Source organism: Silene latifolia, chromosome 11, assembly GCF_048544455.1.
Source record: "Silene latifolia isolate original U9 population chromosome 11, ASM4854445v1, whole genome shotgun sequence".
Classification (NCBI taxonomy): domain Eukaryota; kingdom Viridiplantae; phylum Streptophyta; class Magnoliopsida; order Caryophyllales; family Caryophyllaceae; genus Silene; species Silene latifolia.
The window spans coordinates 71,568,240-71,581,018 of record NC_133536.1 but is presented as its reverse complement, the minus strand read 5'-3'; the positions used below and the strand labels follow the sequence as shown (position 1 = coordinate 71,581,018).

At 42.1% G+C, this 12,779-nt stretch overlaps 1 non-coding gene across 1 annotated transcript; it reads right to left on the bottom strand.

The window, feature by feature from the left end:
* Nucleotides 1–11,887: 11,887 nt before the first annotated feature.
* Nucleotides 11,888–11,994, bottom strand: LOC141615566 (small nucleolar RNA R71). Its single transcript, XR_012529982.1, has one exon. It is a non-coding gene; the product is annotated as a small nucleolar RNA R71 (small nucleolar RNA).
* Between the last annotated feature and the right edge of the window lie 785 nt (nt 11,995–12,779).

Genomic DNA, 12,779 nt, shown 5'->3' with positions numbered 1-12,779 from the left:
CGCCATTTTTGGTCGGTCCGCTTTGAGCTTAGATTTCGGTTACTTGTCGTTAGGAGCACCTAGACCAAAACAATATTTATAACTTCACAAACAACTCTAATATTAGTAAAGAGGCAAGTAAAGGTCGGATCCCAAGGGACGGGTATTGATGTAGGATTTTCGATTGCAAGTAGTGGTGTCTAGGGGTGTCACAATTTGGGTTGAGATAAGAAGATCACTAAACTAAATAACAATAAAAGTAAACAAGCAAGATGACTAAAATGAGATGTAAACAATTGATTAAAAGCACTAGGGTGTCATGGGTTCATGGGGGATTCATGGGAATTGATCATACAAACATATTCTCAAATTATAAGCAAGCAATTATTGTTGTGATTGGATCGAGTTGGTTTATATCTTACAATCCTAGGAAGGTTTGGGTCCCGGAGCCGAATCGATTAGATTGTACAACACCTACAAGTCGACTTAATCCTCCCTACTCAATTATATGCATGGTGTAATGAGACTCGAGTAAGTTTATGTCTTACAAGTTTCATTGAAAAGGTAACCGATGGGTAAAAAATGCAAGGATTCATAGGCTCGCATTTCATCAAACATAACATGTGCATAAGTTGAGATCACAACAAGCAAGCAAATAAATTATGTGAACATATTAGATTAAGCACGAATCATCCCCCATATTGGTTTCCCCTAATTCCCCATTAACCCTAGTTAAAAGAACTACTCACTCATTATCAATTTTAACATGTTAACAAGGTTGTCAATCATATCAACAAAGCAAAACATGATGAATAAGTAAAGATGATTAACAATAATTAAAAAGGGATTAAGAGAATTATACCTAATGATGATTCCAAAATAATAAGCAAAGAATAATAGAAGTACTTAATGAATGATTGGAAGGTTGTCAATCCTCCATATAAACCCAAATAATCTTCAATTACCCAAAATAAAGGATGAACAATAGAGAAATTAAGGAAATGAGATTTGTATTAATACTTGATTAAAAGTTGATTACAAGATTAAAGAGAGATTAGAATAATATAAACTATACTAAAGATTGATAAGAAGAACATGATAATCTAATTAGCATATTGGGGTATTAATAATGGGGATTAGGTGCACAAATTTGGGTTACTAAGGGCTTAAATGACGATTAAGTCCTTAAGAAAAGTTGAGGAAATGCTCCTCTCGAAGAAAGATGCGAGTCTCCTTTTTGCTAGTCTTTCGAAAATATGCGCATCCCGAGTAGAACAAGAAGAAGTCGGGCTGCACTGGAGAACAATCCGAGCGTCCAAAAGGTCGGGACGAGCGGATTGTGCAGGTGGTGGACGAGCGGCTTGGTAGGTGGGACGAGCGGACTGTGGAGTTCTTGGACGAGCGGCTTGGTGCTGGGACGCTCGGATTGTGGCTCTTGGACGAGCGTCTCGAATCTGGGACGAGCGGATTCCAGTCCAGTGAGCTTTTTCTTCTTTCCTTCTTTTCTTTTTCCAACAATCCTCCGGGATCTTGTAGGAGATGCAAGGATATTCTTCATCATTGCCCATCTACTTCATTATTTACAAAGGCCTTCTAGTCTTGTCTTTACTTTGATGCTTGGTCATTAGATTTGATCAATTTAGCTCTATTTTGCCATGAAAATGCAAGGTATGCACTCCTCTCCTACCAAGGGAACAAAACCTCAAAGAATATGAAAAACAAAGGACTAAAGATAATAAATGACCCAAATATGCACTAAAAAGCATAGGAACGAGGCTAATTCGGGGACTAAATATGCTCAAATATTGGTCACATCACCGCACAATCCCTGATAATTGCGCGCGCGGTCCTTTCACTTCGAGCCCTTAGATTTATTATTTGTACTCATGTATTTTCATTTCTGTTTTTAGTTTCATTTAGTACTCTAAGACTATTTTCTACATGTCGAACTATCAAATTTGACTCTATGAGAGCTGTTACTCAATCAAAACCGCTTCTCATCTTTAAGCTTGATAATGCTTGCCTCATTCTTTCAATAATCATATTGCTTACTTTTATTACTTTCGTGTGCCGCACTTTGATAATCGTGACTAGGATTCCCGACACACGCCAACTGAGACCGATTATGAATGCACTAGTGATCCCTCACTAGTGCTTGACGCTCTCGCTTGCATTCTTGTCGTGTGATAGACAAGGGTGCGCGCCACGTTCTAGCTCAAAATTCCGGACCGTAACACTAGGGATGACATGGTCGTCTTCGTTCTCTTCTTTGTGAGTCATCATCATCATCAAGCTTTAAGCTATCAGTTTCCAACTCAGATTAACACTCTATAAGTAAGTATCCAATATAAGTTGTATTTTCATATGCAATGTAAGCACGATGCGAGTGCTACACATCATCACACACTATGTCACAGCAAATAACGCATTTGGCTCTTCGCATAACACTTTGTTAAGACTGCCGCCTCCACCATTTTGTCACATTAGTATGATATTGTCCACTTTGGGCCGAGCCAGAATGGTTTTGTTCTTGGGCTCCTTCCCAAAAGGCCTATTACTAATGGAGTGGTGAGTTTGTTATAAACAAGACAATACTCCTCTTCTTCTCCAATGTGGCCTTAGACTTGGGGTGGTCATCTCAACACACTTTATTGACCATCTTATCATGTAAAAATTTGAGTTACTAGCTAGTCAGCAACTGAAGTACGACACCAATCTCAGGGATTATTTGGTTGATGTGAGGATTATAAATTCGTATGAGAGAATTTTATAGGATATAAACTGTTTTGGTAAATTTCTACCAATTAGGGTTAAAGTGGTCTTAGTGCCTAATCAATATTATAGTTTTATGTGTTACGATTTGCTCGAGTATTGTCGTGATTTATGTATGATATTTAGCTAAAATTTGACAATGAACACAAGATATTTTGGTGATACCGAAAACCCGATGTGGGAAACAACCGCGGGGGGAGACGGAATCCCACCAAGATTTGCACTCCCACCAAGATTTGCACTATAATTGAGTTTGGGATTACAATGAAGAATAAAGCTAACGGTTAAGTTCGTTGTATTCTAGGGTTTCTTCTGTGTCTTTCTGAGTGCCTCTTAGGTCTGTCGTTATGTTGCTTATATAGGGGAGCTCCCCATCTAGGGTTCCTTGCTTGTTCCCCAAGTCTTCAGAATTTGGCAACGTCTTGGACTTCTTTGCTTCGTCCTTGGGCCTATCAACACTTCAGCCCAAGCCAGGCTCTTCACCTCTCATTACCATACCCGAGCTTCACTGCTTCCAGGTCAGCTCTCCTCAACTCAACCCATAGCCAGAATTTGGGCCTAACAGTTTGCCCCCAATTTTTCGCTAAAGACGCCTTTTAATATTGAGCGGGAAATTGCAGTGTATCCTTGAACAACTTCCCACACACGCCTCACTACTCCCTATATTTCCTCATTAAAATCCTAACTACCCTTTATTTACACTTCATCATCCGTCTCCCTCTTCCTTCTGTCTCATCAATCATCACAAAAACTTCTCAAATCCCCAAAAACCCTCGGTATGCCAAACGCCTTCTCTGATTAATGTTGTCGTCGCCGCCGCCTCATCTTTACCGTCTTCCAGGTATTCCATTTCCATCTTCTTTTTCAATTTACCATGGCTAAAATGCGCCAAGCTTCTTCTTCATCTGCCCCTAGTGACTTTGCCCCAGACGAAACCTACCCCTCTCAAGGTATCCTTAAAAAACCCTATTTCTGCGATTCCTCCCTTACCCAAATGACATACCTATGATCAAGGCATATCTGGGTTTAGGAGACGATGTGGTGATTCATATTCTTAGCCCTGGCCAGAAAGCTGACGCCATTCGTAAGGGTTGGATATGCTTATACACATACCCCTTTGTTCTTGGCCTTAAGTTCCCTTTTTCCACCCATGATCAAGGAGTTCATTCGCCTGAACTCCCTTCCAATGGCTCAAATTGCTCCATATGCATGGATAATCCTTCTGTCAACCGCTGCCCTAAACAACAATCTGGGTACTGAAATCGCGCTAGCAGATCTGGCTCACAGATTTTAGTGTCGATCCCTGGGAAATGGCCAGTACACCTTCAGGGCCATGGAGAAGACTGAAAACATTCTTCAGTCCGCGGCCAAGGGCAAAGATGACGGTTCGTATGAGGGATTCTTCTATATCAAGCTTGAGTTTATCCCCCTGCATGTTGACTACCTCTTTGAGCGCTGGATCCAGACCAAAAGTAAGTGTGCTTGTATGTCCTTTTTCCCGATTCCTCCTGCTGCTTGCGCCCTTTAACTTTTGATTTTCTGCAGAACTCAAGAACCCTGCAAAGTCTCCAGACGAGGATACCTTGGTTGCTAAGCTGTTTTCCATTCCCGAGGAACAAAGAAGATTCCTTGCTCTGCTCTCTGGTCCTGTCACCTATGCCACCGAAGAAACCATATCTTATGGTAAGTGTCTGTTTCTGCTCCATGTTTGATTCTGGCGGCTCTTGGTTCTGAGACTCTCCACCTGCTTCCCGAAATTTGCAGGAAATACCAGGCCCAGCACTTCTGAGATCCTGATGCGCCAAGCAAGAAAGAGGGTGGCTGAATTTACCCCATCCCCTGCTTCCTCAAAAAGAAGACATGCCCCTAGGCCTACTCTTGAACCGATAGAGGTCACCCCTATCTCATGTGCCCCTGGCTCCCCTCCTCATGCTAAGGACCATTAGATTCGCCTCCCTGCCGGATATGGCGATATAGATCATATTGCCTACTGGCCTCTAATGGAGCTCTTCCTGATGCCAGCCTGCTCCCAGATCTTTATGAAACAGATCCTCAGAAGATGGTTGACTTGGCTGCTGAACAAAGTTTTGCTGTAAGTCCGCTTTGTTCTCTCTCTTTCTCGCTTTCATTATTGCTTTGCAGCTTCTTTGCTAACTGCTTCCCGTATGTCTAGGCTCTGCAATCTTCATTATACCTTGGTAACATGCTGAAGAGGTCCAAAACTGAATGCCTGGCAGCAGTGGGGAAGAATAAGGAGTTTTCGGCTACCTGTGCTAAGCTGAGGGAGCAGCGACATGCAGCCAAGAAGGAGAGGGAGGTGGCCAGTGATCAACTGACCCGGACGCAGGAGGCTAATCGTGTTCTGACTATAGAGCTGACAAAAGCTGAGGCTCGTGCTGAGGAGATGGCTGAACTGGCCAGAAATATGGGAGCCTACACTGTCTTCGAGGAGAGGATTGACTGCATCAGGGCCTTCACTGAGGGGAGACACACCACCTAGAACCTGGAGGAAGAGGTGGCTGAATTTGCCCGTGCCTTCCCCAATGGCATTGACTTGAGAGCTTTATGCCCCCCTGAGGCCGAGGTTGCTGACCATGAGCCTGAATTTCTTGCCATGCATACCTCTAGAACCATCTCTGAGATAAATGCTGTAGAGGAGGACCTGGCACAGGTGGCTGGTGGTGACGCCGTTGTGATTCCTGAAGCTGATCAGGAACCTGCACTGAAGGATCAGATAGAGCATGGGAGGCAGGGTAAAAATCAGGACTCCGTTATTGAGAGGATTGACCTCTCTTAAAAATTTCAATCATGTTTCTGGGGACTTGGCCCTGTGTGGACAATTTTTGTAATTATACTTTGAAACTTTTTATTTTTGTTGTTTTTTGCCTGTGCCTGCCGGTGTTTAGGCTGGAACTCTTGGCATCTGCTCTGGGTAGCAGGTGACTTTATTTTGAAATGTCTTAAGCCTGGCTCACATGCCTCTTTTGTTATACCTTGCATTGCTTTGTGACGTGTATCCTCTTAGTCTGGGTTCAGTACCCACCTTATGATTTTTCAGGAGACTGCCTTGGTACCAGGTGCACAGTCCTGGTTACGATGTAGGTGTTTGATAAAATATTTTACCCATGACGTAAAATATTTTATCAATAGGATAGCTAGTTAAAGCGTACCGCTCGTTGTCCTTTTCTGGTTAACAAGGACTGTTGCGTCCCCTGTGGTTCCAGCGTTTTACTGCGTGCATGCACCTATGTATATGGCCCTGGGATCTCAATGCCCTCGATGTAGCTACATTTTAATTTATCCGGGATTAACGCTGAGATGCAGGTGGTCTTTGTACCACCATGCCATGCCATCTCCAGTTCATATACCTTTCATGTGGTTGACTTTGTCGCGTCTGGTAACTTCACATGGCAGGGATTTGACCCTCAAGATTTATTCTGCCTGACAAACAACTGACGTTAGTACTCAAAGCCTTTCTTCCAAGAAGAACAAAAATTCCAAGCAGCACAAATTACCTGGTGCTATCTCATGGTGTTCCAGGGCAACGACCGGATCCAGGAAGCCACAGCTTGAAATACTTGGCTTTCAAAATGACTCAATTGTTAAGAAATAACTGGAAACAAAAATGAAAGGAAAAACTAACCATAAATTAATAAGTATAGTATATATTACCCCAACCCCTTTTTTTTCTTTTTGACTTTTTTTTTTGCTTCGCGGACTGTTGAAAAGTCCTTTGTACACTAAGTTCCAGCACCTTGTCAGACAAAGTACTGTTTTAGATGGCAAATGATCCAAGGTTTGTGCAGAATTTGACTTTGCATGGTCATCAACCTGTATGCACCATTCCCACAATGCTTTCGACCTGATACGGTCCTTCCCATTTGTAAGCAAACTTTTCTGCCTTATGGTTCTTTGTGTTTTCAAACACCCTTCTAAGCACTAGGTCCCCTACTACGAGGGTCCTTACATTGACACTTTTGTTATACGTCCTTGATACGGATTGCTTGTACGATGTCATGCGAATGTAAGCGCTTTCTCTTAGTTCGTCAACTGTGTCCAGGTTCCTGGCCATTTCGATCTGATTCTGCTCTCCTGTCTGGCACCCATATCTGTGTATTGGTACTAGGAAATCTGATGGAATTATGGCTTCTGCACCGAATAGTAGACTGAGTGACGTTTGCCCTGTTGCCGACTTCGGTGTCGTTCTCTCTGACCAAAGAACTAGTGGCAATTCATCTGCCCACTTGCCTCCAAGTTCCTCTAATCTTTTCCTGAGGTTCTTTACTATGATTTTATTATTGAATTCTGCTTCTCCATTCGTCTGTGGATACCGGGGAGCAGACTTTCTTAACGTTATGTTCCATCGTGAGCAAAACTCTTCGGTGTTATCAAATATGAATTGAGATCCATTGTCACATATGATTTCGGATGGTATTCCGAATCTGCAGATGATGTTACATTTTATAAAAGAGATTACTTGGGTCTCCTTTACCTTAGTCATTTCTTATGCCTCAATCCATTTCGAGAAATAATCTGTCATGACAAGCATGTACACTCTGTTTCCTGGTGCCCTAGGTAGTTTCCCCCAATAAGTCCATCCCCCACATCATGAATGGCCATGGTGAGATAATGGGATTCAATGGTTCTCCGGGTTGGTGAATTGCTGGAGCTGCCCTTTGACACGAGTTGCACCATTTGACATATTCCATGGCATCTGCCCTCATCGTAGGCCATAAATACCCCTGTCTTAGGGCTTTGTTAGATAGACTTCTACCCCCAGCATGATTCCCACAATCGCCACTGTGTATATCCTGCAGCACCGTGCTCGCCTCGTCTATTAGTACAAATCTGGAGTCCTTAATCCTGAAACTTTGAGCCTCTTTGCTATCTTCTGGGAGCATGCCGTCTCTTAGCCATTCTTCGTAAGGCTTTCGCCAATCTGGGCCTACTTGCTGGGCTTCATCTGATACCAGGATCCTAGCTCCATTTACATGCTGCGATTGAGCTGTTTTCTCTTGTTCATGCTTCTCAACCTCTTGTTGTATTGCCGGAATGAGCACATGGGTAATGGGTATGATGGACAATTATGTGGGCTTGAAAGTAGCTCCTAGCGTGGCTAGGGCGTCTGCTTCCACATTCTGGTCTCTAGGGATCTGAGTGATCTTAAAAGACAGGAATTTTAGTTTCTGCTCTGTGGCTATATTCAGGTAGGCTATCATTTTTTAATCACGCACCATGTATTCATTGTTCACATGGTTTACCACAAGTAACAAGTCATGATACACTCTCAGGTTCTTGATATTAATTCCATGTGCCATCTGCATCCCGAGTATGAGTGCTTCGTACTCTGCTTCGTTATTGGTGTCTTTGAATGCACATTTGACTACCTAGACCATCATATCTCCTTTCAGGGACCGAAGGACCAACCCCACACCAGCTCCCCGGGCATTTAAGGCCCCATCTATGTACAAAATTCAGGTATTACTTTCCTGGTTTCTACATAACGTTAGAACCCCCTTCTCTGCTTCCGCCTGGGTAGCAGGGCAGAAATCTGCCAGTGCCTGCGTCTTGATTGCTGTTCTGGGCTCAAATTGGAAATCGTAACCACTAAGGTGGACTGACCACTTGGTCATTCTTCCTGACAGCTCAGGTTTCCTCATGTTTGTTTTCAGAGGATAGTTAGTTACTATGTGGATAGTATGAGATTCAAAATATGGATGTAGTTTAAATGAAGCAGTGACTAAATCAAGAACTAATTTTTCGAAGGATGTGTACCTGGTCTCCACAGGAAGCAGAGACTTACTGATGTAATATACTGGATGTTGTATCCCATCTTGCTCTTTGACCAAGACGACGCTTACTGCTACTTTTGTGACTGATAAATACAAGAACAGTGGCTCCCTTTGCTCTGGCTTGGCTATTAGTGGTGGCGTGCTGAGGTAGCACTTGAGTTCTTTGAATGCTTTCTTATGCTCTTCCATCCATTCGAACTTCTGGCTTTTTCTTAGTATACCGTGAAACAACTTGCATCTATCTGAAGCTCGTGAGATGAATCTGCTTAACGCGGCCACTTTTCCCGCTAGCCGTTGTACGTCTTTGGGGTTATGAGGGGACTCTAACTGGAGCACTGCCTTGATCTGCTCCACGCACTACAAAAAGAAATAAAACAGCCGACCGATTTTGGCGAATGAAATCAATCGCTAAACTCAATATAGCGACTGACTTTAGTCGCCAAACACCAGTCGCAGACCTTGCTAGCTTTTTCTGATTTTAGAGACTAAAGTCAGTCGCTAAATTTAGCGACTGCAATTTCAGTCGCTAAATGGGGAAAATAGCGACTAAAATGGTAGTCACCAATTTGGCGACCGACAGCTGGTAGTCGCCAAAATAGCGACTGATTCTCGGTCGCTAAAATGCTTTTCAGTCGTTATTTTGGGTGACCCAGCCAAAATCAGGGAGGCTGTTTGGCGACTGATTTGTGGTCGCTAAACTGCTTTTCAGTCGCTAAAGCTACTGACTATTTTCGTGGTTTTTTTCGTTTTCATTGCTAGCCAAATGTTTACAACCTGCATACAAACCGAAGTTCCACAACGCCATACATCCCAAACTTCAACACACACAACACCATACATTTCAAATTCGACCCAACACCACACATTTCAAACATACTGATGTGACCATAATTGGCGCATATTTAGCCCCCGAATTAGCCTTGTTTCCATGCTTTTTAGTGCTTATTTGGGTCATTTCTTATCTTTAGTTCTTTGTTTTGCATATTCTTTGAGATTTTGATCCCTTGGTAGGAAAGGAGTAAGAATCTTGCGTTTTCATGGCAAAACGAGACTAAATTGATCGAATTCAATGACCAAGCATCAAGGAGAGACAAGATTAGAAGGCCTTTGTACATATCATAGTAGAAGAGCAATGTCGAGGAAAGATCCTTGAGTCCCCAAGGAAATCCCCAAGGAATTTATGAAGAAAAGGGAAGAAAAGAAGAAGTTACTATGCTGACTGACAATCCGAGCGGATTGCCATCAATCCGCCCGTCCAGCCCCTGCACAATCCGAGCGTCCCGTGCCTGAATCCGCTCGGATTCCCCCTCAACAATCCGTCCGGATTCCCCAGAATCCGCTCGGATTCCACCGCCAAATCCGGCCGTCCCGACCTTATTCCGCCCCGGATTTCTTCACAAAGACGGATTGCCTTCTTCAAGCTACGAAAAGAGAAGCCCTTCTCTCAGAAAATACCGGGTCCTCCTTGCTCAACTTAAAAAGTGTAATTACTAGTTTAGCCCTTAGTTAACCCTAATGCATCCTCCCTAATTTTCACTATAAATACCCCATTAGGCTAATTAGAGGAGCATGTTCTTCTTATCAATAATTAGTGTAGTTAATATCAATCAAATCTCTCTTCAATATTGTAATCAAGTATTAATCAAGTTTTAATCCAAGTTTTAGTTCTTTAATCTCTCTTTTGTTCATCCTTTATTTTGGGTAATTGAAGATTATTTGGGTTATTATTGGGGGATTGACAACCTCTCAATCTAGCATTCAAGTACTTCTATTATTCTTGCTTTATTATTGGAATCATTAGTAGGTATAATCTCTTAATCCCTTTTTAATTATTGTTAATTACTTTCATTTATTCATCATGTTTCATATTGTTGGTATGATTGACAACCTTGCTAGCATGATCAACATGATAATGAGTGAGTAGTCTCTTAGCTAGGGTTAATGGGTGATTAGGGAAACCAACATGGGGAATGATTCATGCTTAAATTAATATGCTTTCATGCTTTATTTGCTTGCTTGTTTTGATCTCAACTCATGCACATGTTATACTTGATGAAATGCTAAGCCTATGAATCCTTGCATTTACTATCATCTCCTATCTTTTCAATGAGACTTGTAAGACATAACCCAACTCGAGTCTCATTAGACCATGCATGTTGTTGAGTAGGGAAGATTAAGTCGACTTGTAGGTGTTGTACAATCTAATCGATTCGGCTCCGGGACCCAAACTTTCCTAGGATTGTAAGATATAACCCAACTCAATCCATCACAACAATAATTGCTTGCTTATAATTTGAGAACATGTTTGTATGATCATATCCCATGATTCCTCTATGATCCCATGACACCCTAGTGCCTTTAATCAATTGTTTACACCCCTTTTTATTCATCTTGCTTGTTTATTTTCATTGTTATTCTAGTTTAGTAACCTTCTACATCAACCCAATTTGTGACACCCCTTAGACACCGCTAGTTACAATAGAAATCTCATTTCAACTCCCGTCCCTTGGGATCCGACCTTTACTTGCCTCTTTACTAATTGTAGAGTTGCTTGTTAAGCTATAAATTGTGTTTTGATTCGACCGTGACCAACGACCACATCTATTTATTTGTGAATACGAAACGGACCGATCAAAAATGGCGCCGTTGCCGGGGACGGTGTTTGTTTGATTTAGATTTCTTCTTTTTGTTATTAGTTGTGTCTTTCTTCACCTTGAGGAAGTAAAACTCCTCAAGGTTTGTTCTAATTGTTTTTGAGTTGTTTGATATTTTGCATGTCTAGAAGGTTACAAAGTGATTTGTTACCTTTTGACCGTGAAATCGAAAGAACCTTGACGAACAATAGGAGACTTGTTAGGAGGAATTTGAGAGGTGTTGGTGAAGTTGTTCAACCCACTAGTGAGTTTGTCAATCCTTTCGGAATAGAAGGAGAAGAAAACCCATTACACAATACCCCACAAAATCCACCTACAATGCCAAAATTCTCGTCACACTCCGTACCCACCGAGGATAATCTACCAAATGGTACTCCTACACCGCAACATCTCACCGGAAATTTTATTGCCAAGTCCGCCTTCATCCAACTAGTTGGGAGGACCCAATTTGGGGGGATGCCTAGTGAGGATCCTCATTCTCATATGGAAACCTTTTGCGATTATTGTGATGCTATCTCTCAAACGGGCGTGACTCAAGACCAAATTAGATGGGTCTTATTTCCTTTTTCCTTAATCGGCACCGCAAAGCAATGGTTGAAGGGCCTTGATAAGGCCATCCTTGGAATAGATTCTTGGAAGAAGTTGGCTCTAGCTTTCTACAAAAAATTCTACCCACCGGAAAAGACCAACATGCTAAGAGCTCAAATTACGGGTTTTAAGCAAAGGGATGAAGAGTCTTTGTATGAATCTTGGGAGCGGTTTAAAGGTATTTGTCGCTCATGTCCTCACCATGGACTTAGCGAATGGTTTTTGGTGCAACAATTTTGGAATGGTTTATATGAAGATTCTAGGAACATTCTCAATATGGGATCAAATGGAATGTTCACCGAAGTTGATGACAATCAAACATGGAACAAGATTGAGGAAATGGCGGTCCATAACTCACAATATAGTAGACCTCGCAATGCTACTAGAGGAGGAAAGCATGAAGTGGACTCCGTTACTCAATTGGGTGCTCAACTTAGTGCTCACATTGACACAATCAACTTGAAGTTTGAACAAGCTATGGCTAGACTTGAGGAAAACTCAAAATCATCGAAGCATCATGTCAATGCCATGACGGCATCCTCATCAATCCCAAGTGGGATATGTGAGAATTGTGGAACTTTGGGTCATGACCCAAGTGAGTGTAGGGGAACAACCGAACAAGTTAATGCTTTCCAAGCTTACAAGAGTGGTACCCCTTATTCCAATTTTTACAATGAGAACACCAAGTTCCATCCAAATCTCTCATACAAAAGCCAAAATGTTCAAAACCCTCAAACAACATACACTCCACCACCCATGAGAAACCAAAATCAAAGATCCTTTTACAATCAAAACCAAGGTTACCAAAATCAAAATCCATACAATCACCAAAATGACCAAGGTTTTGATGTCCAAAAAGCAGTCCTCCAAATGAAAAAGAATCAACAAGAATTTTTCACCCAAATGCAAAAAGATAGCCAAGCAAAGGAAACCACCATCAACAACATTCTAGCTCACACCAAGATGTTGGAAACACAATTGACTCAACTAGCAT